This window comes from Hipposideros armiger, unplaced genomic scaffold (assembly GCF_001890085.2).
Source record: "Hipposideros armiger isolate ML-2016 unplaced genomic scaffold, ASM189008v1 scaffold_134, whole genome shotgun sequence".
NCBI classification, from domain to species: Eukaryota; Metazoa; Chordata; class Mammalia; order Chiroptera; family Hipposideridae; genus Hipposideros; species Hipposideros armiger.
In genome coordinates, this window is record NW_017731484.1 from 1,908,282 (window position 1) to 1,935,245 (window position 26,964).

A 26,964-nucleotide genomic window follows, 5' to 3' on the forward strand; every position below is an offset into this window, starting at 1 on the left:
AAACAAAAGCGTTGCCTCCATTATCCCCCCCAAGTCCTAAACTTCTTACTAGAATTGCCCAGACGGTGGCAAAATTACTTGATTTGATTATCCAGTCTTCTCCTTACACTGAAGCTAAGGATATGAATAAGAAAGCAGAGAAAGCCCAGTAAGGCAGGAGCCCAGGGAATTCACACACGTGTGCCTCACCCCTCAAACAACTGAGAATTAAGGAGATACTATGCTGGACTGGGGCTTATTAGTTAAGGGTATGTCCAGTCTGGTGACAGCTCATGGGCATTCAAGTCAAGGAGCCCACGATCAAAAAATTCTGCAACTCTGCTGCCCCTTTCTACTCTCCCAGGACCCAATATCTGCCTGATAGTGCCCTCGAGGTTTATGAGCACAGGGTGAGACTGCCTGCTTCAAATCCCTCCTCTGTCATTTACTAGCTGGCGCACATCAGTAAGTGCTAGCTATTACATTATTTGCTAGCTTAGCATTACTGTGTATAGCTAGTAGCCAGCCTTTGGGGGGGGGTACATGTTTCTCCCCAGTTCCCTACAAATGTCATTAAGCAGCCTTTCCTTCTCTCCCAGTACCCACCTGCCAACCCTATCTGAAGAGAAATACCCAAGGAACAGTTACCTTGGTATTGTCACATCTCTCTTCCCTTAGCAAGAAAGGAAAGGTTCCAGAACCTTCTCTATTCCATAACCCTGTCCTCCCACTCCTCCCCCATCCCTACCAGCTCTCCCTTCCCTGTCACCAAGGCTAAACTTAGGATGAATAACTGACATTTGTATAGTACTCTGCAGTTTTCAGAGTGCTTTAGCATACATGATTTTATTCAGTGCATGGTAAACAGCGGATTTCATCCTTAAAACAATCCTGTGAGCCAAAGGCATTATTTTTTCTCATTTTACAGAAATGCAAACTAAGGCTTAAACAGGTTCACAAGTTGTCCATGCTCACAGGAAGGAAATAAGTCACACCAGGGCTCAAAGCCAGGCCTCCTGACACTGACCCCACTCACTGTTTTCTCTACTGCTCCACGTTATCATGTCCAAGTTCACATCCAGGGAGCATGAGGAGCCTGAAGTTTATGGCCAGTTACAAACTCCCAAAGGAACAGAGATCCCTCATTTTTCTCCCTGCTGACCCGAGTAGAGTTGTCCAGGCTGAAGGACCGACCATAGAGATGAGACACCTGCAAAGCGCAGGCCCAGGTGGGGTGAGGGAACTCAAAGAGGGAACCAAAGGCCCACAAGGGTGTGTTAGATCTGCTAGAACACCGCTGGGTTATAGCAAAGACCACAGGCAGTCCAGGCCACTGGTCAACCCCAAAGGAGTACTGCAGGGAAAAGCCTGAGGCCTTCTTCACCCCAGCACACCTCATAGGCCTCCCTCACCAGTGCTTCCAGGGAGAGGGAAATGGACAAGCTCTCTCTGGCCAGGCTGAGAGCTTGATCAGATGCAGACACACACACACACACACACACACACACACACACACACACACACGTGCGCGCCCATTCAGCAGTAAATTCAGAGCCATGGAAATGAAATCTTGGGCTCATCCAAAGACCAAAGGAGAAGCAGCCACCATCTCCTCAGATGCTGGCTGCCAGGCAGAACTATAAAGTGTACCTTGACTTAATTTTTCCATGGACACAACCCCAGATGGGACCGCGGGACTCTGGAAGAGCTGCAATTCCGATACCTCACAACTGCTCTGCTCTGGGACCCACAGCTGGATTTGGGGAGCGAGGAGTAGTTAGGATCAGGGTTGTCACCCCCCTGGGCCATTTCTCTTCCAATATCTTTCCAAGGCCCAGTGTGGCAAGAGTAAGCTTTCATTCAGCAACTGCTACAGGGTTGGAATTCAGTGCAAATTGGTTACATCTGCTTGGCCATGTCCCAGACAGTCAGGTAGTTGAGAGAGAGAAGGAGGGGCAGTGTTGGCCCACTTCTGGGAGCAGCAGTAGCTCTATGCTAAAGAATCTGGTGCCACGCTGGGACTAGCCAGTCCAGGGTACAAAATTTCCCAGTGGAATAGAGAAAACAACATCAGGGCAGCTGGAGACAATAGATTCTATCCCAGGCATGGCTGGGGGTGGGGGGGGGGGGGGGGGGGGAAGCCACAAAGACCCCAAAAGGGGTGGAGACACAGAGAGAGGTTGGCCCAAGGATCTAGAGCAATGGCAGCTTCTTCAAACACAGAAGGGTGTGTGCACTCATTAACCTCACACATGTGTAACCTCTTTCCACCACCCAGGACCCCGCCAAGCCCCTGGGCTCCCTACCCTACCCCACCCAACCCCAGCTGGGCAGCCTCCCTTGGGCTTCCTGCTGCTGCGGTGGCTCCCCAGCATCAAAGCCACAGCTGTCGGGAGCTTAAAATGAGAGACAAGTACAGACTAGGAGAGCAGCGCCTCCCCCGAGGGCCGGGAACTCGGGCCTGAGGGTCCCTCTCCCTCTCCCAGGCTCTCTCCTTTTGCTGCAGTATCCTTACAAGGGAGAAGCCAAGTCTACCATCCGTCTGACTAAAAAAAATGTATCTATTCCCTAGGCTAGATGCTGACTTTTCGCCCACTGCACGAGAAAGCACCACCCCGCTTCAGAGCAGGTTTTGCTTTTTATTTCCCATATTAAACGAACAAACCCCAAACCCACTGGTTGGCTCAGATCGCCTAGCAGAAAATGTGTTTAAGAGGGAAAGGGGCCCCGGGGGCTCGAGACGCCCCGAAACTGCTGGAGCGGGCTGGCGGTGTGGATCGGCAACCTGCTCGGCGCTGCGGGCTGGCGCGGTCGCCCCCACGGCGTCTGCAGCTCGGCTCGCTCCGGCACCCTCGGCTCCTGCCATTGTTGAGCCTCGGCTGTTGCCATGTTGGTGGGACAGCCCCTTGACCTTCGCTCCCTCCATGCCGGGCCATCTGCAGCCCCTGAGCCGGCGTTCTCGACGGACGCGCGTCCTACCTGTGCTCCCCGCGGGCTCTCTTGCGAGACCCGGCCGCGACGGGGGCGACTGGCCCCACAGCTCCCTGCGTCTCCGGCCCCTCGCCAGCCGGCTGCGTCCCGCCCCTCCGCGCCGCGCCCTCTCCCGGCTCTGCGCTCCGGAGCAGCTGGGAGGCAGGAAGGGGCGCGGGGACCAGCTCCGGGGAAAGAAAAGTCCTCTCGGTTGAGAGCGTGCGCAGCCCGCAGTCAGGCAACCCCGCGTGAGACAATAGCCGGAGCAGCGGGCGACAACCGAGAGGCCATCTCCCGGGAACCCGGCGCACTGCACAGCGACGCGATTCGGCCAGACCTGCCCGCCCGCCCAGGACAGGACAGCACAGGACACGCGGCCGCGGCGCGCCTGCCCCAGCCTCGGCCCCAGCGCGGAACCCCAGCGGGAGGCGGGGCGGGCCAGCAGCTCAGAAGGCTCTCCATCCCTCCCCTCTGCGCCCCTCCCCTCCCTACTCTCCCCCTTCCTTCAGCCTCCGCTCCCCGCCCCCTCCTCCCCTGCCGTCCCCTCGGCTCCCCCGCTTTCCTGCTCTTCCCCTCCCCGTCACCTCGTTCTCTCCTCCACCTTTCCTCCCCTCATCCTCTCTCCTCCCCTCACTCTCCTCCCCTCCACCTCATCGTCTCCTCCACCTCTCCTCTCCCCTTTCCTCCAGCCCTCCTCCCCTCCGACTCCCTCCCTTCCCTCCCGGCTTGGACGCCAGGAGGAGAAACGCTCCAGTGGCCAGTTTTGCTTAGGAAACCCAAGAGCCAAGATTCCCACTTCCCACTTGGGTCAGGGTTTTTGCAGATGGTCACTACTTTTCCCTTTGCACTATGTGAAATAAATGCCAAGTCCTTCTGCTGGAAATGACAGAGTTTTAAGGCCCCGTTATCGGCTTGAGGAATTTCACCCCCCACACCCTGGGTCGTTAGGACAGCGATGCCGGAAAGAACTCCTACTTGAGGTCTGAAGTCGGGGTTGGGGGCATTTGTCTCAGCGCTTGGCTCACTCAGCTCCTTGGTTTTTCTATTCACCCAAGTGGGTCGTCAGATCCGAGCCCCAAAGAATAGTAATCAACGACCTGAGGGGGGAGGGGAGGTGACGGGTCCTCCAACCCAACTACATGGTAAGGGGGAAAAAAAACTTTTTCATAGAGTATGTTATATTTAACATTTCGGCTCTTAACTACCTTTCTTTGAGCGGTGGTCTCTAGAATTTTCCTAAAGGCTCCACCCAAAAGAAACCAATAGTTGACCAGCTCCTCGTTTGCATTTGATTTGCATAATAACTATGATCTCTGTTCTCAAAATTCATTTTCCTCAAAACATGAATCTTGTTCTCCCCCAGGAACACCCCCCCCCCTTCTTTCTTTCTTGCCAGACTATGAAGATCAACACCTGGATCAAAGCCTCCTTCCACCGCAATCAGGTAGCCAGGGTCTCAAGGCTCCTAACCTCACTCAGATGCCCAGAACCCCCAGCTAGGGTTCTCTGAAAACATTTGCCAACCTTACTTTTTGCTGGTCTCAAGGAAATATTTGTTAAAGTGCTACTATTACGGCCTGTCTTGGGTTCACCAGAGTTTTAAAAAGAAAAAAAGACAAAAGTGTCTGAAAGGCATTTTTAAAAATTTCTTTATTAATATGAAACTGCGACAAACCCAACACAATCCTTAGATTCATAGAGTAAGTAGACTTGGAAGAGACTCCAGAGCTCAGTAAGAGGATAACTGTTGGGAAGGGGATTGAAAGGCCCAAAGGATGTCCTGCAGAGGGGAGAAAGCAACTAAAAAGTGAGTTCACTATTCAGAGTTCACTATTTTGTTCTCGTGTAAGATGAAATCTGGGCAAAGGCAAAGGATCCTTCATTGCAGGCGACCCTGAGTGAGGCAACGGGAGGAGAAGCCCATGCGTGAGAGGGGACCGAACTGAGGCTTGTGTTTCTTCTCTCTGCCCACTGCAATGTGACTGTGTGTAGTCAACCTCACCATCTGAGCATCAGTAATATCACTTCACCTGTCGCTCAGGGATAAGGTAAAGATCAAGTGAGAGAGTGTAAGTGAACCGTCTGCACATATATCATAATGTGTATATGGTTTTATTCCGGACCCTGAAGCACCACAGGAGATAAACATGCATTTAGTCACTCACTCATGTTCACACTTGTTCACAATGTAATCAGGCTAAGCTCCGAAGACTGAGAGAACAGAGGAGCATAGGGGCCATCAGTGCTTCAATGCTGCTGGAGTGAAAAGTCAGAAGCAGAGAGCTAACAGGAAGTAGGTCTGGGTTGCTGGAGGATATCAAAGGCTTTCTAATACATTTCAGTGGGGAGAACATTTTGAGTTATAAGAGAAACCCGGGCACGTCAATAAGTTTTGATTTTGTGCTGTTGGTGGCAGAGAACCCAGGGTATAGACAAAGTGGAGCTGGGAGTGATGTGATCAAAAATAAAACTTCCTGGCATATTATACAGGAGTATTTGGAAGATGCAGGTCTTCTGCACTGCAGGTCTTCCCTTTGCTTCTGCAGATCCATCCTCAACTCTCTGGCTTCCTGATAGGGGTTGGCCAATCATGGGAGCCATGAGAGGAGACAGGGAGGAAGCAGGCCAAGGAGGTCTGGATATTTATTCCTCAGGACCCCTCTCTGGTTCACTGTGGACTGGCTGCCACCCTCAACCAAAGATCACAGCTCCCTCCAAGTGGTTCCCTCTTTCTCTCTTGATTCAGATAATCCTTTGAATTTTCAGGCCTGGGGGTATAAACTTGCTTTCCCACTGGTCCCAGGGTACTATACACTATACTCTTTTTTTCTTTTTATTTTGTACTGTGCACAATTGCTGTGGTTTTCCTATACCCAGCCAATCCTTTGTAAATTGCCTCTTCAAATTGGAGTGTGCCATTTGCTTCCTGCCATGTTACGAGTGTGGGGGAGGAACCAATTTTACCCTCAAGATTCTTCTGGCTGGTCTAATCATGAAACAGGTTAGCAAGAAAAAATTAATACATACATATGTATGGGGACCCCGCATACGTGAGAGTATCAGAGACCCCACATGCATGAAAGGCTCAGAGATAGAAAGGGAACATGGGTATATAAGATGTTCTGAGCTAGGGATAAGGTAAGGTGCCATGGGGGCTTCAATAGGTCATTGCAGGAGGATAACAAGAGTAGACCTTCAGTAAACAGAAGTTTGCCCTGCCCTATAAATAAGTTAAAAGAAGTTATCTTTGATCATCTCTTATGGGCAAGACCTGTAATTCAAATTCTTCTAGTAGTTAAGGGTTAGGGGCAGGAGCTCCTTTTGAGCCTGTGGCTAAAGTTGCCTTTTGCTCAAAACAATCTGCATACCACAGAGGCACAAGTTGGGCTGACTCGTTCTGGACACCCACGTGAGTACAGGCTGGGCGTTCCACAAAGAATCCATGGCTGAATTCGGAGTGCAAGATTAGAGAATCTCAAAGCTGTGCCAGGGGTGTGACAGCGAGGATGAAAAGGAAAGGGCAGATACAAGAGATAATTAGGAAGTCAAGTCAATAATATTGATAATGTATTGAATGTAGGGAATCAGGGAGGGGAAGGAATCTAGAATTACTTCCCACGTGACACCTTAGGAATTGGTGGCAGGCAGTGCCATTCACTAAGTGAAGGACTATAGTAAGACAGGGCCCAGGTATATAGTAAGACAATCCCCATGATCGAGGGAGCAATCATGAGTTTAAGTTTGAACATGGTTGGTGTAGGTTGGCAGTGGGTATCTGTGGAATGTTTAGGTGAGGATGTCTAGTAGATAGTGGATTTATGAAACTAAACTCAAAGTAGAGGTGCGGACAAGTGATATCAATTTTGGACGCTTCAGATTATAGGTAGTCAACAAAGTTACGGGCATGTATGAGATCACCCAGGTGGGCATACAGAGGAAGGAAGAGGCCTGCAAAAGAAATTGAGAAAAAATAACCAAGTTGATAGAAAACTAAGACCAATTAAATACATGGTGATGGAAGGAGAACTGACTCTGGGTGGTGAACACACAAGGTGATATATAGATGAGGTATTACAAAATTGTATATGTGAAACCTATGTAACCTTAGTTACCATTGTCGTCCCAATAAAATTGAATTAAAAAAAAAGAGAGAGAGAGAGAGAAACTAAGACCACAGAGTGTCAGAAAGGAGGGTGGGGGACAGTGCCGGGAAAGAAGGATGGGAACACAATGCGGCAGCGACATGCTGGAGGACAGAGCTGAAAAAATGCTCTTTGGATTGGCAAGAACGTCACCAGTACCAGTGGCATGAGAACAGTCAGTTAAAGCAGGCTCCAGTGGCTTAAGGAGCAAAAGAGACACATGAACATAGACCACTTTTACTAGAAGCTCGGCAATTAATGGGAAGGAGAAAAATACAAGGCAGTGGATATGGGCAATACAAAATCAAGGGGAATGTTTTTGCTATGTCCTTTCTTTTTCAGATGGGAAAAGCTTAAACGCGCTCATGTGTTGAGGGGGAAGACAAAAGAGACGGAGAGATAGCTGATGAAAAATATTGCAGAGGAGATGGGATCCAGGCACAGGAGGGTGGAGTTGCCTGGTTTATTATGTTTGAGAGGAAGGGTGCACGAGCACATGCATTTGTGCTAAACCTAGAGGTTAGAAGTTAAGAGAACTGGTTGCTGCCTGACAGTCTCTAAGTCATCTCCTGAGAGAGAAGGGGTCAAGATGGGGCTGAGGATTCAGGAAAGTGGTTAAGGTTAAAATAGCCACTGAAAGGAATAAGAGTGATAGCTTCCTAGAGAAATGGAATTGTCAGCAGAGTCAAGGATATGGCTGGGATGAGATACGTGGTGGCTACAATATGAATATTTTCATCATTTTCTTCTGCAGTGCTTGGAAGCCCAGGTGTAGAATGTTAAATCATTGGGGGAGCAGGGAGGGGTGGCATAATAGGTACAGTTGAAGGGTAAAGTGGAAAGAAGTTACTGACAAAAGAGGATGTGCCCAAGGAGGGACGTGAAGCTGAGAAAAGGCTATGAACCTCTAGTCTTTCTCCAACCTTTTCTCCAACACCCCAGCCAGAGTGATCGTTCCAAAGCCAACATCTGCTTCCCTTGCTGAAAATCAACTAGCATATAAGCTTCACAAAGGCAGTGAATTTTTACTTTGGTTTTTAAACTTCTCTATTCCCAGAGCCTAGAGCAGTGCCTGGTACATAGCATGTGCTCAATAAAATTTGTCGGGGGAAGGCCTTTGGCTGGGGCCTGCGGTATGCCGTTTTACTGAGGGGCTCCGCCTCCCTCTTGGCCTGTTGCTTTTCTGGGTGCCACTCCTCCCTGCCCGCCGCGACATGCACGTTGCACGGCACCAATTCCTCTCAGTTCTTGGGTGCTGCTCAGAGCAGCCTCACCCTTAATACCAGAAAGAAGCTGGAGGGCACTATGGGGAAAAAAACAAACAAGAAGAAAGTGGAGAAGGTGCTAGAAGAAAAGGAAGAGGAATATATGGTGGGAAAAGTTCTCAACTATCCAGTGGTAAAGGGCAAAATGAAATACCTCCTAAAGTGAAGGGGTTCTCGGATGAGGAGCTGGTAGGAGTCAGAAGAGAACCTAGATTGCCTCAACTTCATTGCCGAGTTTCTACAGTCATACAGTCACAGAAAAGAGCATATGAGACAGACACATCAGAGAGAGGCAAGCTCAAAGCTGACTCTGATTCTGAAGGTAAGGGAAAGCAGAGCAAACCAAAGAAGAAAGAAGAATCAGAAAAGCCATGAGGCTTTGCCTGGGGTTTGAAGCCAGAGCGGATTATTGGAGCTACAGGCTCCAGTGGAGAACTCATGTTCCTGATGAAATGGAAACGCTCTGATGAGGCTGCCTAGGTCCCTGCCAAGGAAGCCAATGCCAAGTGCCCCCAGGTTGTCATATCTTTCTATGAGGAAAGACTGACGTGGCATTCCTACCTCGCGGAGGATGATAAAAAAGATGACAAGAATGAACTCTCCTGAGTACCAGCCTTTGTCACATCTGACCGTGGGTTTCAAGTGGAGAGGGGAAGTTCTACTTGTCTTGACACCATAGAAGTGGCTTGAGAAGATGTCCTCTGAAGAGCCAATATAGCTTCCGTGCCCTACAGCAGCCCAAGTGCTTTAAAGCCACTCCATGCTGTATACCTAGCATGCCCGTTCCAGTGGAAGGGAAGGAGGATAAGTGTTTCAAGGCAACCCATTCTGCACTTGGCTGAGAAAAGCAAAGGGCCTTCTATGAAGGACAAAACTCACAGAATGGGCGTGTGGGAGAGCAAAAAGATACTGTAGATCTCCAAAGAACATCACCACAGCCCACAGCCTTCTTCCCAGTAGTGTTACTTGCATTTTTACAGCATAACGCGTGTGTAGTTTTTGGCTATTACTGGTGTATTATTTGCGGGTGGGAGGGATGGGGTAGGAAGGAAAGGAGAAGGGCAGGATAGTTTTTTGTTAAAATTTGGGTTGTGGGCTGGCCGAGTGGCTCAGTTGCTTAAGAGCACTCGAGCTCTGAGCAACAGGGTCGCCGGTTCGATTCCCACATGGGCCAGTGAGCTGCGCCCAAGCTGAGCTGCCACTGAGCTGCCAACAGGTGGCAGGATAGCTCAGCTGGTGAGAGCACATGCTCCTAACAACAAGGTTGCCGGTTCAACTCCCGCATGGGATGGTGGGCTATGCCCACCCACAACCAAGATTGAACACGACACCTTGAGCTGAATGTCCGCGAGTTGTCCATGGGCAGCCGGATGGCGACTGGACTTGGAGCTGAGCTAGCTGCACCCTCCACAACTAAGATCAAAGGACAACAACTTGGCTGTTCCTCTTCTTCAATTCCTCAACACTGTTCCCCTTCTCCCCAATTTTCCAATAAAAACTTTAAAAAAAAAATTGGGGTCATGACTTAGGAATTGGTGAAACAATGGCAAGAAGAAACAACTAATGATGATTCCATTCCCTGTCCAGAATATTTTATCTTTTCAAAAAATTGCATTGGCAAGCTAAATGAGGATGGTGAGAGACTGTTTAAAAGCTGTGAATGCCTAAAACTTATAAGCCAAGGTGTTCCCTGCCTGAGCTTAATGCTGTTCCCAACCAAGGGCTAAGCCAATTGATAAGTTACCAAAGCTGCCATTTTGGGGATGGAAACTGGTTGAGGAGGGAAAGTCTTTTATCGGAGCATATACAACGACAGATCATTCTGTCTTAGAGGTGCAATTCTTGAAACTGACAAGAAGACCCTTTCTTTTCCAGCTATGAAGTTATAAATATTAGCTTGTCCTTGCAAGTCACTGGCTGAGATATTTGGGGAGGGGGAAGAGGGCAGCATAGGAAGAGTGAGAGTGCAGAGAAGAGTCCACGCTCTTGGGGAAGAAAACTCTTGGAGCTTCTCTATTTTTTGAACTTTGAAGTCTGAAACCATTGGTAGCAGGGTTCAGTCACTGACAGCACAAGCTTATCCAGTCACTTCAAGAGTTGGATTATGTCAAAAGCCCTGGTCTCAGGAGATTAAACTTTCATACTAGGGCAGTGGTTCACTTTAAAACACAAAACAAAAATTATTTTTCAATCCTAAGAATTAACTAATACCAAAAACACTGTCTTTACTCACGAGTTCCACCAGTTCTTGATATCCTCCAGACCTGCATCCAGAGCACCATTGTAAAATCTTTTTAGGCATGTGTTAGCTTTCTGTAAAAACGTTGTTTAAATGTAAGCTTCATACCACACTGTCAGCGTTTGTCTTAATAAAACTATATAGATTTATTTAAAAAAGGAAATAACATTTGTCAAATGGATGGCTCCGTATAGCTCTTAGATAAAGTTCAAACTCCTTAAGAAAGTCTACAATGGCTCTCACAATCTGTCCCTTGCTTTTCACTGTAGCCTCAGAGGACAGGGACTTTGTCTTGTTCCTACTGGCATCCTCAGAACAGCACCTGCCATATAGTAGACATTCAATGAACGTGGGTTGAATAATAACTTCCTCCCACATTCCAATGCAAACTCCATGTTTTGGTTTTACTGAACTCCCTGCAGTTCCTAGAATACACATTTCACTGAGGAGCCTTTCTACAAGCCTAGAAAGATCCTCCTATCCCCAGTCCTCACCTCTATCCTCCTATTTGGCTGTCTTTCTACCTAGTAGACAGAATAATGGCCTCCCAAAGGGGAAAATGTCTGCTTTCTAATCTCTGGAACCTGTGAATATGTTATCTTACATGGCAAAAGGATTGTGCAGACAGTGATTAAGTTAAGGACCTTGAGATGAGGAGATTATCCTGGATTACCCAAATGCACCCAATCTAATTACATAGGTCCATAAAAGTGAGAAAAAGAGATGTGATGATGGAAGAATGGTACGAGGGATACAACATTACTGGCTTTAAAGTTGGAGGATGAAAGTTCTGAGCCAAGGAATATGAGCAGCTTCTAGAAACTGAAAAAGGCAAAGAAACAGTCTCCCCTAGAGCCTTCAGAAAGGAACACTGTTTGTTGACATCTTGATTTTAGCCCGATGGGATCCATATTGGGGTTTTGAGATACAGAACTGTAAGAACTGTAAGATAGTAAACTTGTGTTGTTTTAATCCACTAAGTTTGTAGCAATTTGTTACAGCAGCAATAGCGAACTAATAACACCCTACAACTGGTTTCCCAGGAAGCTTCCCCAGAGTGCCTTCTAAGGATGCCTAGACACACCGGATAGTGGCCTGGATTATAAAACTAATCACAGTGTTGTAGTTGTTTATTCGCTTTTTTTCGGAATTGAGGAGGGTACAGAGGAGGGTTATGAGACTATAAACTTACTAAGGACAAGGAAATCTCTGTTGGGTTTACCTTTGAATTTCTAGGCCTAATGCATTGCCTGATCCAAAGCTGGTGCTCAATACAGATCTGGTGAATGAGTGAATGAATGAAAACCTGGATTTAGTTTACAGAAAAACAGTGGTTCCCAAGTCCCTGTGAAAACACAGTTACCGTTTCAAGGTGCAACCACTTAAGCTGATGTTTGCTGGCTGAAGGAATAGTGCTGGGTCAGGGTCTAGGTAACCAACGGGCCCACCAATGGGCCCACTGAGAAAACAAGGTGTGTGAGAATTGCAAGAATAAACCTTTCTTCTTCCACAACTTTCCCCAGCTCTGATACAGAATTGACAGTGATTTTTCAAAGACAGATGAGTCTGATGAGTAGGAGGGTAAAAAAAAAAAATCCCTTTAAAAATTAGTGGGGGAAATTAAGAAACAGGAGGGGTTGAACCCAAATATATAATCTGTTGGTTTAGACTGCCCACTAGTGGGAGAATTAAGTTCAACAGTCTATGAAGTGAGAAGGTTAAGAAGCACTCCAAGATTTCATACTAGGTTAAGTACAAGATAGCACTCCTGATGGTGTCTGAAATGGCAATGTAGAAAAAGCCAATTCAGTTCATGTGACCTCAGGTGGGAGTTTGAAGTGTTAATAAACCAAACTTTCAATTTATCTTAAACTTTGCCATTGCCTGTATGATAAAATGTTTCTCTTCAGCCTGAACTAAACATTGGCCAACTGTCTCCAATCTGGCACCTCTCTACCTCCCTCCAGCCCAGCCAGATTAATTTATTCACTGTCCTCCCCAAAACACAACTTGCACTCCTCACTTTCCTTCCAGACTTACTGTTTCCTTCCCACTGTGCCTAGTTCACTGTTGTGGAACTATTGTAGCAGGTACTCAATAAGCAATTTGCTGGGTTAATCCCGTTCAGCCTATTTGCCTTTAAACAGCTCTTTTATTATCCCAAAGGAAAGGGAATGCAATGTAACAAAGTCACTGGACAGGAAAAAAACTTGAAAGCCCCTTTATATTTGCCCCTTTAACTGCCTTCTTTAAAAAAAAAAAAGTTTTAGGTATAATATATTTCCACATCTCATTCATAAAAAGAGAGCAAGACGTTTTTCCTTATCTAACACAGTGGGTATTCAAGAAATATCTGATTAAATAAACGAATGTCTGTCTGGCTCATTACAATTTCTTCTGTACACGTTTGACAGTTAGTTGTTTAAACTCTGATCATGTATTTTCCTTGCTGAAAACTTAAGGGTCCCACCCTCATTTTATAACTTCTGACTTTCAGTCCATTCTCATATCCTGCTACTCTTGTACTTGAATATTACTGCATTTATTACTTTATTAAAATCGTTTGCTTAAATGTTTGCCTTCTGAGAGCAGGATGTGTGCCATACATCTCTGACTCTAGCTAGCACAGAACCTAAGCCATAATAGATGATCAATAAATGTTTGTTCAATTAAACCTTTCCTTCCCATTGCATTTTGAGTTTGTCACTTCTAATCTTAGTCACAGTGAGAAAAGTAACACAGTGGTAAAATTTTAGATTTAGAAGGTATCTCACAGATCATCTAACCAATTTCCCTCATTTTATAAATGTGGAAACCCAGGCCTGTTCAGGATCACACAGTTGGTCTTTGTTTTAAAATAATCAGACAATTGTAGGAAAGAAATTCCTCCAACTGAGGCTGAGCTATTTTGTTGTTCATTGTGTTCAGAAAACTCAAGTTCCCAGAAACAAAAATGAATTCCCTTATCAGTCTTTGAAATTTCATAATCCTGTGTTCCACACCCTATGCGTCAGGGTTGATGAAACTGATTTTAGGAAAACCTAGGCTGATCTGGAGATTTTTTTAATTCTTAATACTGCATGTTGTTCCCACTGGTGCACTCTAATAATGCTTTAGAAGGATTCATCTTGTGAGTCTGACTTGAAAACTGCAACTTGCCTGGAAGAGGGAGAAAGGCAAATATTTAATAAAAATCTAAATTAAAGGTCTAAGCTCCTTTACTCTCAATGTATATTCAGACCCACACTTCCACAGTCACCTTCTATTTTCTTATATTAGCTTCTCTATTTATGAACCAAATTGTGTCATTTCTTCTTTTGTGCTAAGGAATGCTTATCTAACAGCTACATCATCTAGTGAATGGAAATATACTTTTCCGTTAAAGTGAAAGATACTGTAACCTGGTTCAGTAGAATAACTAAAATTAAGAGGTCTTATTAGGAAAGTGATAAACGGAAGATAGAAGAATTGTAATAAAGAGAGGTTACAACTCTATGTCTGAATATTCAGTGTTCATCTTGGTTGCCCGTTTTTCTGTAATTTACTAACCTTTAGTTTTAGAGAGTTTAATAGATACTGACAATTTATTAAACATGAAATACAAAAGAATTGAGGAACACATGTATTAAATAAATGAAAAAAATAGAGAAGTGAATGTTCCTTTTTCTTTATCTTGCTGAACAAATACTTTGAATCTAATTATTATAAAATCTAGATTTAATTAGTTTTTTTAACATTATATCAAATAACTAAAAGATGACAGCTCCACAAGACTGCCCGGATAGCTCAGTCGGTAGAGCATCAGACTTTTAATCTGAGGGTCCAGGGTTCAAGTCCCTGTTCGGGCGTTGCTCTTTTCATACCTTACTTGGTTACCAAATATACGAAAATCCCGATGCTGAACCGTATTTCTATTTTAAATTGATTCATTTTATTTTTCATTGATTTCAGAATATGCTAGATAAACATGTTCTCAGGGAAGAAAGAGACTATGAAAAATAAATTTCTTGGCGATTATGGAGGTATTGCACGGTTTCCCAATGAAAAATACTTTGGTTTTTCAGATTCTAATAAGTGAGAAAGAAAAAAATAATGAAGACGAAAGCTAAAGCTAAACGCCCGAACAGGGACTTGAACCCTGGACCCTCAGATTAAAAGTCTGATGCTCTACCGACTGAGCTATCCGGGCCCTCACGGAAAAGCCTGCGTGTTACGATGCCTTACATAAGAATAAGGAACCTTGTGTATGCAATTCCTTCCGCCTGCTTTTTGTCAGTTTTAAACCCAAGAAAGCTCAGGATTCATGTCATAAAGAATAACACAAAACCTAAATCATGAACTTTCACCAGCATTACCAGCTAATTCAGAATTGCAAGATATTTATGTGCCTAATAACCATTATTAGGTAGGCTTCTTTGATTTGTAATCAATAGGTCCAGGATTACGAGGTCGGCGAGGCACACCGCTTTTTAAGCGCCCTACTGACATCAGGTCTATTAGACTAAATCGTAATAGGGTGGATATCAGTTCTAAAACCTACCCGACAACAGCAAAAAAAAAAAAAAGATACAAATATGCTGTTTTAAAGCTAAGGGTTGAACTGCTGAAAGTGGGAGAAAGGACCCTGCCGAGGGATAGGGAGATCGTTTTTTTAAGTAATTTTAAGCAATGCAAACCCTGGGGGAAATCACCGGAAGAGACCTTGCGGGTAGAAGCCGTATTAAACCAGAGGCTGGAAAGCGGAACATGCCAGCAAAGTGATTAAACCCTATTCATTTTTTTAAGGCTCCACTCAGATGATATCTCCTTTACAAAACCTTCAATGATTATGTTAATGGGAAGAAAAGATTAATTCAAGAGACTGTAGACTCACATTCTAGTTTATAGATTCAGTAATAGGTTCTCCCTGTTACAACATGCCCCCAAATCAATTCCAAATGAGTGAAAGGCCTAACTGAGAAAAGCAAATCTTTAGAAGAAAATATATGAGAGTATCTTTCTTGACCCAAAGACAGAGAAACATTTCTTAAATAATATACCAAAAAAAGGGGAAGCAAAACAAAGAAAATAAATTTAACTTCATTAAAAAAACTTCTGTTCATCAAAAGACAACATTCAAAACGTGAAAACAAACTATAGACTTGAAGGTATTATTTGTAAAACATATAATCAACAAAAATTAATATCCAGATTATATATAAGGAACCCCTATAAATCATAAGAAAAAGACAAACCAATAGAAAAATGGGCAAAACATAAACAGGCAATTCACAGATGAGTAACCATAGTCAATAAATATGAAAAATGCTCAACCTTACTAATAATCTTAAATCAAACCACCATAAGAAACTATTTCACATCTATCACATCATTTTTTAAATAATCTGACAATACCAAGGAATGGCCAAGATGTGGAGCAATAGAATTCTTATGCACACCTATGAGGAATGTCTACTTCTACAATCACTTTGGAGAGCACTTTGTCATGATCTGAGAGTTGATCATGTGTTGTGACCCAATAATTCTACTCCCTAGAGTGCACATGGAGCATTCGTTACTGCAAGGACTGAATTGGGTCCCCTTCCCCAAATTCGTATCTTTAATTCTTAGCCCGTAGTATCTCAGAATGTGACCTTCTTTGGTGATAGGCCTTTTACAGAGGTGATTAAAATAAGATAAGGTTCATATGGGTTGGCCCTAATCCAATATGACCGGTAGCCTTATAAGAAGAGGAGCTGAAGACACAGACAATGCACACAGACTGAGGGGCAAACCTGTGAGGGCGTACCGAGAAGGCGGCCATCTACAAGCCAAGGACAGAGGTTTCAGAAGAAATCAAATCTCCCAGTGGATCAGGTACTTCTAACACCCAGAACTGAGAGAAAATAAATGTCTGTTGTTTGAATCATCCAATGTATGGTATTTTGTTATGGCAGCCTTAGAAAACTAATACAATTACTACCTAGCAACTCATTATACAATTCAATACACTACTATACAACATGACTAAACAATAATGAAAATTATAACTACGTGATTTAACATCGTTGAACTTCACAGTGATGAGCAAAAACGCAAGTTGCAGTAGAATACATACAGTTTGATGCTATTTATAAAAATTTTTAAAGCATAATATATTTTAAAGGAATATATATACATATAAATCCTAAAAGTCTAAAGAAATGAATGGCAGGGGTAAATACCAAACTCAGGATAGTGATTCCCTGGAGTTGAAAGAGGGAGGTGCCATAGAAGGGACAAACAGGGAACTTTTTTGTATAGGTATTCTTCCATAGGAAGAGCGGTGAGGAAAAGATTATAGTCTTTATACCTTTTTGTAGGTCTGAAGTAGTTCATTATAATTTTTTAGAAAGGCTATAGATCAATAATATTGACTTTTAATTCCTTTAGCATTACAAGGGGCCTTAGAAAAATCGTCTAATTCAGCCATTGTATTTTACAGATTGGGAAACTGAAGAACTGCAACTCCAGTTTCTAGAAATAACTAGACGAAACCCAGGTTTCCTGTCTTTATTAAGTAAATGACTAGTGAGTATCATTCTTAGAATAGAAGGTGGTTACCACTGAGTCAGTTCTGAACTTGTTAAGCCAATTTCATTTTCTTTTTTGGTACTATTACTTGACTAGAAGAAGAAATACTATAGTTATGGTTTATTTTTATTATAGCAAATTATTTAATGAAGTTTTATGAACTCCTTGGGAAAAGGTAGAGAAATGCTGCCAGATGTGAGCCACTGGAAGGATCTCTGGTAGTTTAAGAACCACATTGGAAGATGTATCAGTGTCAACCCAGAGGGGAAAAATCTCTGTTCTTAACCATGTCCTATTCAACATACCTATCAAAGCTTTAAATGGAGACAAATTAAATATGTTGCTCAAAACTCCAGGCAAGGCTAATTGCAGCTAATCAATCATTGCACTTACCACATCCTCTTGACCTAGACAGTGTGACTCCTCTAGACAGATTCCAGGTCTTACTTGCTTTGGAATTCTCTAGGTTGGTGCTTGGTACACAGTAGGTGTTCAACAAGTATTTGTTGGTCTTAAACTGAATTGCATGACAGGTTAATAATCCCAAGAGTCCAGGAAACAGTAGGAAGGGACCTCAACTAACCAGATACTATTTAAAAGATACAAAACAAATTCCTGTTTGAGAATTTTAAAAAATTAAAATTAATTGCACAAAAGGAGAGGAGAAATAGTTGACAGTAGTGCACACAAAAGAGCTCCTCCCCTCTATTTTTTTGAGAGAGGTGGTTGCTGAATCTCCCAGCTATAGGGGAGACTGTGCCAGAAATAGAGTAAGGTGCAGTGTGCAAATTCAGGGAGGCCATTGCTCCATTTTATTTTGCATGTGTCTGTATCTAGTTCTGGGAGCCACATTTTAAATGGGATGAACAAGTACTTGTACAGAAGATGGCAACTAGGGTGGCAACGGGGCTTGAAGCCACGAAATACAGTTGACCTTTGAACAACACAGGTTTGAACTGCACAGGTCCACTTATATGTAGATTTTTTCCAATAAATATAGATGCATTTTCTCTTCTTTATGATGTTCTTGATAACATTTTCTCTTCTCTATCTTATTTTATTGTAAAAATACAGTACATAGTGCATATAACATACAAAATATGTGCTAATCAACTCTTACCAGTAAGGCTTCCAGACAACGGTAGGCTATTAGCAGTGGTAAAGAAAAAAGCCACAGGCCCCAAATGGCGTAATTTGTGCTGAAAGCCCATGATACTGTTAGAAAATATAGGAGAAGGAGGAGGGGGTCCATAGTGCCTACAGAAAAAGTTCATAATTGGCTTTTTTCTTTCTTTTTTTTTTTAGTTTTAGGTATACAAAACAATGTAATAGTTAGATATTTACACCCCTCACAAAGTGATAACCCCCTCCCCCAATCTACTGCCCCTCTGACATCATATATAGCTGTTACAATTCATAACTAGCTTGGATTAACTGCCTCCAGCCACATATCTGTTTTTACAATAACAGATGACAAAAGGTTGTCTGGAGGAAGATGAGGACCTAAGTTAACAGACCTCCACCCATCTTAGGAGGTCACACCCTCTCGTGGAAAAGCTTGCATCACTTTTCCCACCAAATCAATATGTAACTCCCTCACGCCACCCAGCAAACTATAAGTCCTCAAGACAAGGGTTCTCTCTCTCTCTCTCTCTCTCTCTCTCCCTCCCTCCCTCNCTCTCTCTCTCTCTCTCTCTCTCTCTCTCTCTCTCTCTCTCTCCCTCTCTCCCACCTCAGCTAAGCCTGTTCTCTCTTCCCCCCCACCCACTCTCCCCCCACCTGAGCTAGGCCTGTTCTCTTCCCTGAGAACCGATCACTAATACTGTGGGCCTAGACCCCTTTTCTAGGTATCACTAATAAACCCTGCTTACATACTGATCAGCTTCCTGACCTTCGATTCTTCACTGCATCGGTAAGCATAGAGACTCCTGTAACAATACCAAACCTAGATTAAATGCCTGATCCAAGTGCGGTTTCAACCTCTCCCAGACATAATCTCTCTCTCTCTCTCTCTTTTTTTTTAAGACATATAATCTTAATCAATCAGTATGGAGTTTTCTGGTCAAACACCAGGAAAGTAATCTGTCCACATGGGCCCTTCCATCCCCCTCACAGAAAGAAGCAATCGGTATGATAAAAATCCTCCCGGGGGTGGGGAGTGGGGGGAAGGTGTCCTGGCCCCCAAATAATCCTTTCTTGTGTTTGTTAATAGCACCCTTGCTCCACCTTTCTTCCTATAAAAATCTTCCATTTTTGTACAGCCCCTCAGAGTGCCCTTCTAGTTGCTGGATGGGATGCTGCCCAATTCATGAATCACTTAATAAAGCCAATTAGATCTTCGTATCTACTTGGTTGAATTTTTTAAACAGTGGTTAACTTTTGGGGGGAATCAAAAGTTTTAAGCGATTTTTGACTGCATGGGGCCAGGGTCCCTAACCCTCTAGTGTAGTTCAAGGGTTAATTGTAGTTAAAGGCTCTGATGTAATTTTTAGCCTGCAGAAAAACAAAGGAGACTTAGAGATGGGACTTGGTAGCTGTCTTCAAATAATTGAATAATGTTCATACTGGGAAGGATGAAGTCTTATTCCTCTTCCAGGTGCAGAACTGAAACCAATAGAAATTGCAAAGTAACACATTTCAGCTCAGAAAATCCTCTAGCATTTAGAATCATCCTGAAATAAAATAAGGTATTTGGGGGGAGGCAATGCCATCTGACACTGGCCTTTTATATTGGGAGAGATTAGAGATGACATGGTTGTGATCCAAATAAGCTCCATCTCATTGGTCTTTACCACATATCTTGTAGTGATTCTAGTCTTATCTTCCGCAGTTAGCGACATTAGGCTGCTGTTTCCCTTTTTCAGCCTCCTCTGTGGCGTAAGAATGAGTAAGTTAACACTGAGAGCTGAGGGAGAGGCTTTTTTCTGATAAGTTGAAGGCTGCCTCTGATGATGCTCTTAGGTTTCTCTTCTCCCAGTTTCTTGATCTCCTAGGACACGTCTGCAAATATCACAAGACCCCACCAGATCCTGAGTTTTTGAAACGTTCGCTCTCGAAACCTTACAACTCTTAGTCATCCAGGCCCCGCGACTCTCTCTCCCAGACTAGGAGATCTACTCTATGGTATGGAAAGCTCATCCTCTCTAGCTCTCTAGCCCTCCAGTTGGCCATCTATGGTTCCCGGAGGCCTCACCGGAAGTTCTCATGTGAGATAGCTTTGGGAGGCCGGAAGTTGCTCCCTTATTGCTCGCGGTTTCAAATTGCTGCTGAGGTCTGAAGACCTGTGACTGACGTCCTTTTTCCCCCGCATTAGGTGTGGGAGTCACTCGTGTTGCTGCAGTAAGTTGTGGGTCTTCGGTTTCCTCGGCGCGGCGCCGGGAGGCGGGGTCGGGAAGTGGGGAGCCTGCGGCTGCGCGGCCGGTTCCGCGGGCCCCGGAGCTGGGCGAGTAGGCGGGAGGAGCTTGCAGTTTGGGCGGCGACCTTGGGACTGTCGCGCCGGGCGGAAGAAGGGCTGATGGGGAAAGGGTTGTGCGTTTAGGACCCGCGGCCGAGGAAGATAAAAATGGAAGTGGAATGATGTGATGCGGATCGGCCAACAGGTTACAAACCTGAAATAGAAATGATTGACGATATGTAAGTGGACGCAGAATTGGAGGAATACTGGAGCACTTTGGAGGAAAGAGGTGGGAGGGAAAGGGAGGCGGGGAGAATGACATGGAGGTGTCTCAAGATTTTAAGGTAGTAATTTTCAGGGCTGAGGGCCACCTGTTTCAGGTACGTGAGTGCCTGTTTGAAGAATGCTCATTTTGGGGCTACACCCAGGCCTCCCCAAACAGTATCAAGAAATGGGGCTCAGGAATATGTATATTAATCAACACACCTCCCAGGTGATTTCTGTACATCCTAAAGCTTGAAAAGCACTGTTTTAAAGCGACTCCCGGAGAAAATGCTGCTGCTTTTTCCCTTCGTCAGTACTGGTCAGGATCACAACTTTTTATGGTCTTAAAAAAACAAATAGTGAGTGCTTGATAAAAAAATGCGCAATATAGATAAGTGAAGTTAACCCATCATCCCTAACCGGTTTCCTCCTCAGGCTAACTACTGTTAACTGCTTGATGTTATATCATTCCTGACTTTTCTACACATATTCACATGTAAACAGCAGTGGGATCGTTTTGTATGTAGTGCTCTGTACCTTAAGTTTTTCAGATAACATCAGGGACAGCTTGACATAAAGACTACATAAAATTCTTTCTTTTAAAGACTTGCATAATGTTGTATTATAGGGTTGTACAACAGTTTAATTCCCCATTGATGGATTTTTAGGTTGCTTTTTGGTATGTTGTTTGTTTTGCAAACTGCTAGAGAATACACTTGCACACACTTCCATCTTTTTAGATGCATAGCAGAGCCAGTAAGAACTAAAACTTCTGAACAGTAGTTTCTTTTTTAAAAGAAAAAAGTTGGGTTTTTAAAAAAATTTGTATTAAGATGTAGCTATCATACAATATTATATTAGTTTCAAGTGTATATCATAGTTATTCAACAGTACCCACCTGGCCCTATGCAGAGTTATTGCCACATTATTGATTATATTTTCTATGCTAAAGAAGTGATCACCATAATAAGTCCAGCAAACAGTCTGATACAGCACCACACTATTACAATATTATTGACTATATTTCCTAATGCTGTATATTACATCTCCAAGAATTAGTTGTTTTATATCTGGAACTTTGAACCTTTTATTCTTCTTTATCTCCCCCTCTTTTTTATTATTTAATTAGAGTTGATATTCAATATTTTATATTAGTTTCAGTTACACAGCATAGCAGTTAGACATTTATATAATTTAGTTAGTGATCTTCCTGGCTAGTACCCACCTGGCACTATCCATAGTTATTACCATATTATTGATTATATTCCCTATGCTTTACATTCCCATGACTATTTTGTAACTACCAATTTGTATATCTTAATCCCTTCCCTTAATCTTTTCACTCTGCCCCCAATCCTCCTCCCATCTGTCACCATGATAGATCTAGGACCCATCTGACACCATACATAGTTATTATAGTATTATTGACTATATTCCTTATGCTATACCCTACATCCCCATGACTGCTGTGTAACAACCAATATGTATTTTTTGCTCTCTTCCCCTTTTCACTTACTCCCATCCCCCCTCCCATCTGGCAACCTTCAAAATGTTCTCTGTATTTATGAGTTTGTTTCTGTTTTGTTTGTTTATTTTATTCTTTAGGTTCTACTTATAAGTGAAATCATATGAAGTTTGTCTTTCACTGTCTGACTTACTACACTCAGCACAATATCCTCTAGGTCCATTCATGTTGTCACAGATAGCAAGATTTCATTCTTTTTTTATGGCTGAGTAATATTTTGTTGTATATGTGTACTACCTCTTTATCCATTTATCCCTTCAGGGACACCCAGGTTGCCATCATATCTTGGCTATTGTAAATAATGCTGCAATGAAAATATTGGATGAGCATGTTTCCTCGAAGTAGGGTTTGGGTTTCTTTGGATAAATACCTAGAAATGGGATTACTAGGTCTTTCTTTGTCTTTTTTTTTAAGATTTTATTGGGGAATTGGGGAAGGGGAACAGCCAAGTTGTTGTCCTTCAGTCTTAGTTGTGGAGGGTGCAGCAAGCTCCAAGTCCAGTCGCCATCCAGCCCCCCATCAGAAGCTTGCAGCCGCTCAGCTCAAGGTGTGGTGTTCACTTTTAGTTGCGGGTGGGCGTAGCCAACCATCCCATGCAGGAGTTGAACTGGCAACTTTGTTGTTAGGAGCACATGCTCTCACCAGCTGAGCCATCCTGCCACTTGTTGGCAGCTCAATGGCAGCTCAGCTCAGGCGCAGCTCACTGGCCCATGTGGGAGTCAAACCAGTGACCCTGTTGCTCAGAGCTCGCGCTCTTAACCAACTGAGCCACTGGGCCCCTAATTCTTCACTCTTAAAACACCCAGAAAGGGGGCCGGCCGAGTGGCTCAGTTGGTTAAGAGTTGGCTTGGGAGCGTGAGCTCTGAGCAGCAGGGCCGCCAGTTTGGTTCCCACATGGGCCAGTGATGCTGTGCCCTCTACAGCTAAAATGGTGAACAACAGCTTAACCTGGAGCTGGGCTGCCGTAAGCTACCGTGAGTGCCTGGCAGCCAGCGTGAGCGGCCAGCAGCCGGCGAGAACTGCCATGAGCTGCTGTGAGCAACTGTCCAGTGGCCAGGCACTGGCGGCCTCCCCCAGGAAGAATGCAATGATCATAAACATGGGCCAGTGAAGTGGCGTCCTCCACAACTAGACTGAAGAACAAAAGGACAGCAACTTGTCTGTTCCCCTTCCCTGATTCCCCAACGCTGTTCCCCTCCCCAATTCCCCAATAAAATCTTTAACAACAACAACAAAACATCCAGAAAAACCAGGGTATTTTGGCCTGTCCTGGGGTATTCCTAGTCCTGCTGTATTCTCTTTCAATATATACATCTCTTGTGGGAGAGTCCTTTTGAAAGCAAACAAAGAAAACTGTGGAAAGGACTTTCTTCCCTAATTCACTTAAAGGGCATAATCTTTTCAGCTTTTTATACTCATCCTTAGGGTTTATTATTAACTGGAAAGAAACACATCCCCAGAGAGACAAAGCAGCACAGGTTAGTGATACTGAATCTTTAACTGGAATATTTTCCAAGACTGTTAGTTTTTTCAAGATAACAATAGATAAAACAATTTTTGTGATTCCCCGCACCCCCCCCCCCACGTTTGGTGTGTACTTAAAACCTATTGTTTTAATACTGTTTTTTTCTACTTTTTCCACCTTTTGATGAAATATTTTAAAGCATTTCACAAGTCATTTTATATATCAGGATGTTATCTCTTAGGAGGTCAGGATTTAATAAAAAATAACCACACTGCCTTTCTACAACAACAGTTTCTTAATAATATCTCATACCTAGGACATAATTCAAAATTTTATGATTACTTAGGGAAAAAAGACATTCTACAGATAGCTTGTTTGAATCAGGACTTCAACAAGGTCCACATATTGTGTTGGGTCTCCTTACACATTGTGTTGGGTCTCCTTACTTCAGCCATACCCTCCACTGGAGGTCCTGTAGAATTTCTTGCATTCTGTATTTGGCTAATTGCCTGCTTTTATATTGTGTACTTATTTTCCTACCTTCCATTTTCCCCACAAAGCAGTTAGATCAAGAAGTTTGATGAAATTTGGAATTTTTTGACCCAGGAATACATCATAGGAGGTACTGGGTGCTTATTATTCAGATCAGGAAGTACATAATGTGTGAATGACCCTCTCTCAGAGATGAGTTTGGTCAGTGGGTTGTGTGTAAGCTTCCTCTGAGTGATTTAAAGTCCTCCCCTCCCCCACTGTTTCACTTCAGTGGTTTTAGCATCTGTTAAAGATTTGTTGAGGATGTGAGTGACATTTAACCTGTGACTGGAAGGTTTAGGATGAGTCAGCCTTGTACAGAACTCAGAGTGCTCAAATGAAGGAAGAGTGTGTGCAAAGGCCCTGAAGCAGGAAGCAAAGGCCCTGTTTGAGAAACCAAAAGATCTGTGTGACTGGCATGTAGGGCACATGGCTTTCCCTGTGTTCATCTTTATAGAGCAGTAGTGAGCTATGGAGCAGGGCCTGCCACTGTAGGATTGTTTTTTTGTTTTTTCCTTAATCCTGGTGGTATTTGAATTGAAGTGGGGTTAGAGAGACCAGTCTATGTGATGCAGTGATATAGGAAAGAAATAACATTTTTTTGTTTGGGACGTAGTCATGAAGATGAAGAGAAGGAATGGGTGGTTTGGGAAGATTTAAGAGTTAAAATCGCTAAGGTTTGATGATGTGATAATGGAGGAGGAGGAAGAGATTAAGGTGACTCCTAACTTTCTGGTTTTAGCAACTGAAAATAACTACAGTTGACCCTTGAACAGTGTGGGGGTTAGGGGTCCCGACTCCTTCCCCTCTCCCCCTGTTGAAAATTCGCGGGTAACTTTTGATTTCCCATGAACTTTACTACTAATAGGTACAGGAAACCTTACTGATAACATAAACAGTCAATGAACACATATTTTGTATATTATATGCATTATCTACTGTGTTCTTACAATAAAATAAGCTAGAGAAAATAAAGTGTTTCTAAGAAAATCATAAGAAAAATACATTACAGTTATTTATTGAAAAGAAAATCCATGTATAAGTGGACCAGTGCACTCAAACTCATGTTGTTCAAGGGTCAACTGTACTAAACTGGCAGCATGGTATAGTGCAGGGGTCGGCAAACTTTTGAGACAGACGAGCCGTCAGGCGTCAGCAAACTGCGGCTCGTGAGTCACATGTGGGTCTTTGGGTACGTTCTGTCTCAAAATTTTGCCAACCCCTGGAAGAGCCAATCCTGTTTCTCACAACAATTTAAAAATTATTCGAGGGCCGGCCAAGTGGCGCGTTGGTTGAGTTGGCTTGGGACGCTGGCTCTCAGCAGCAGGGCCCTGGTTCGGATCCCACATGAGGGCCAGTAAGGCTGCGCCCTCTACAGCTAAGATGGCGAACAACAGCTCGACCTAGAGCTGGGCTGCTGTGAGTCATGTCACCGGCGATGGTGTAGGCTGCAGTGAGGCTGCAGTGGGCTGCCATAAGCTACCGTGAGTGGCCGGCCGCCAGCATGATCTGCCAAGAGCCTCCATGAGCGGCCGTCCAGTGGCTGGTGACAGATCTGCCTCACCCAGGAAGAGTGCAATGATAATACCAACATGGGCCAGTGAAGCAACGTCCTCCACAACTAGACTGAAGAACAAAAGGACAGCAACTTGTCTGTTCCCCTTCCCTGATTCCCCAGCACTGTTCCCCTCCCTTAATTCCCCAATAAAATCTTTAAAAAAAAATTATTCGAGAACCATAAATATATTTTTACATAATCACCATTATGTGAATAATATCCTTTAAAATTTTTATAAATGAAACTATGATAGTTTTATTTTCATTTTCAATTTTACTTCAGAGCCACATGTAGATACCCAAAGAGCCGCAGTGTGCTGACCCCGGGTGGCTCTTGCATCTCGAAAGTTTGCTGACCCCTGAAGTAGACTACAGTGAAAGCCGTGAGTAATGGGGTTGTGCTGTGACTTTACTAAGGCCATGATGTCACTAGGCAAAAAAAAAATTTCAGCTCCATTATAATCTCATGGGACCACCATTGTATATGTGGCCCATTGTTGACCAAAATGTCCTTATGTGTCGCATGACTGTAGTGAAAACCTAGTAACAACGCATGTCCGGCACACACTGGAATATTATACAGCAGTCAAAATAAATGAAAAATAAAGTATGTTATGACATGAATGAACCTTGAAAACATGCTAAGTAAAATAAGCCAGGCACAAAAGGACAAATATTGTATGATTTCACTTATATGAGGTACCACCTAGAATAGACATATTCATAGAGACAGAAATAGGATAGTGGTTACCAGGGTCTGGGGAAAAGGGATATTGGGGAGTTATTTAATGGATACAGAGTTTCATTTTGGGGTGATGAAAAAGTTCTGGAGATAGATAATGGTGCTGGTATACAACATTGTGAATGTACTTAATGTTAACTGAATTGTACACCTAAAATATGGTAAATTTTATGTTATATATAGTTTACCTCAATAAATTTTTTTTAGAAAACAACTGAAGTGAAAATTTATTTTAGGGAAACAAATCCCTAAAATTACATATAACATACCTGCCTTTTTAAATTTAAGTTAAAAGCAACTAAAATATATATACATACTTCTTAGGATTCCATTTTGATG

General features: G+C 43.6%; 2 protein-coding genes, 2 non-coding genes and 1 pseudogene across 14 annotated transcripts in view; 3 read left to right on the forward strand and 2 right to left on the reverse strand.

The window, feature by feature from the left end:
• PIK3C2B (phosphatidylinositol-4-phosphate 3-kinase catalytic subunit type 2 beta) overlaps positions 1-3,401 on the reverse strand; it is a 64,770-nt gene extending 61,369 nt beyond the window's left edge. Inside the window, exon 1 of the mRNA XM_019649617.1 lies at positions 2,959-3,401. The gene's annotated coding sequence lies outside the window, so the exon portion shown is untranslated. The remainder of the gene's footprint in view (positions 1-2,958) is intronic.
• Positions 3,402-8,396: 4,995 nt separating this feature from the next.
• LOC109386462 (chromobox protein homolog 1 pseudogene) lies at positions 8,397-8,962 on the forward strand (annotated as a pseudogene).
• Positions 8,963-14,370: 5,408 nt separating this feature from the next.
• On the forward strand, positions 14,371-14,443 carry TRNAK-UUU (transfer RNA lysine (anticodon UUU)). The gene has a single exon. It is a non-coding gene; the product is annotated as a tRNA-Lys (tRNA).
• Positions 14,444-14,711: 268 nt separating this feature from the next.
• Positions 14,712-14,784, reverse strand: TRNAK-UUU (transfer RNA lysine (anticodon UUU)). Its single transcript has one exon. It is a non-coding gene; the product is annotated as a tRNA-Lys (tRNA).
• Positions 14,785-20,280: 5,496 nt separating this feature from the next.
• Positions 20,281-26,964, forward strand: part of MDM4 (MDM4 regulator of p53) — a 33,480-nt gene continuing 26,796 nt past the window's right edge. The window contains exons 1-2 of one of the 11 annotated variants that reach the window (XM_019649725.1): positions 20,281-20,486; positions 20,686-20,780. The gene's annotated coding sequence lies outside the window, so the exon portion shown is untranslated. Of the gene's footprint in view, positions 20,487-20,542; positions 20,781-26,166; positions 26,267-26,964 lie in introns of those variants that run through there. The other 10 variants (XM_019649726.1, XM_019649723.1, XM_019649724.1 and 7 more) reach the window with 10 other exon arrangements.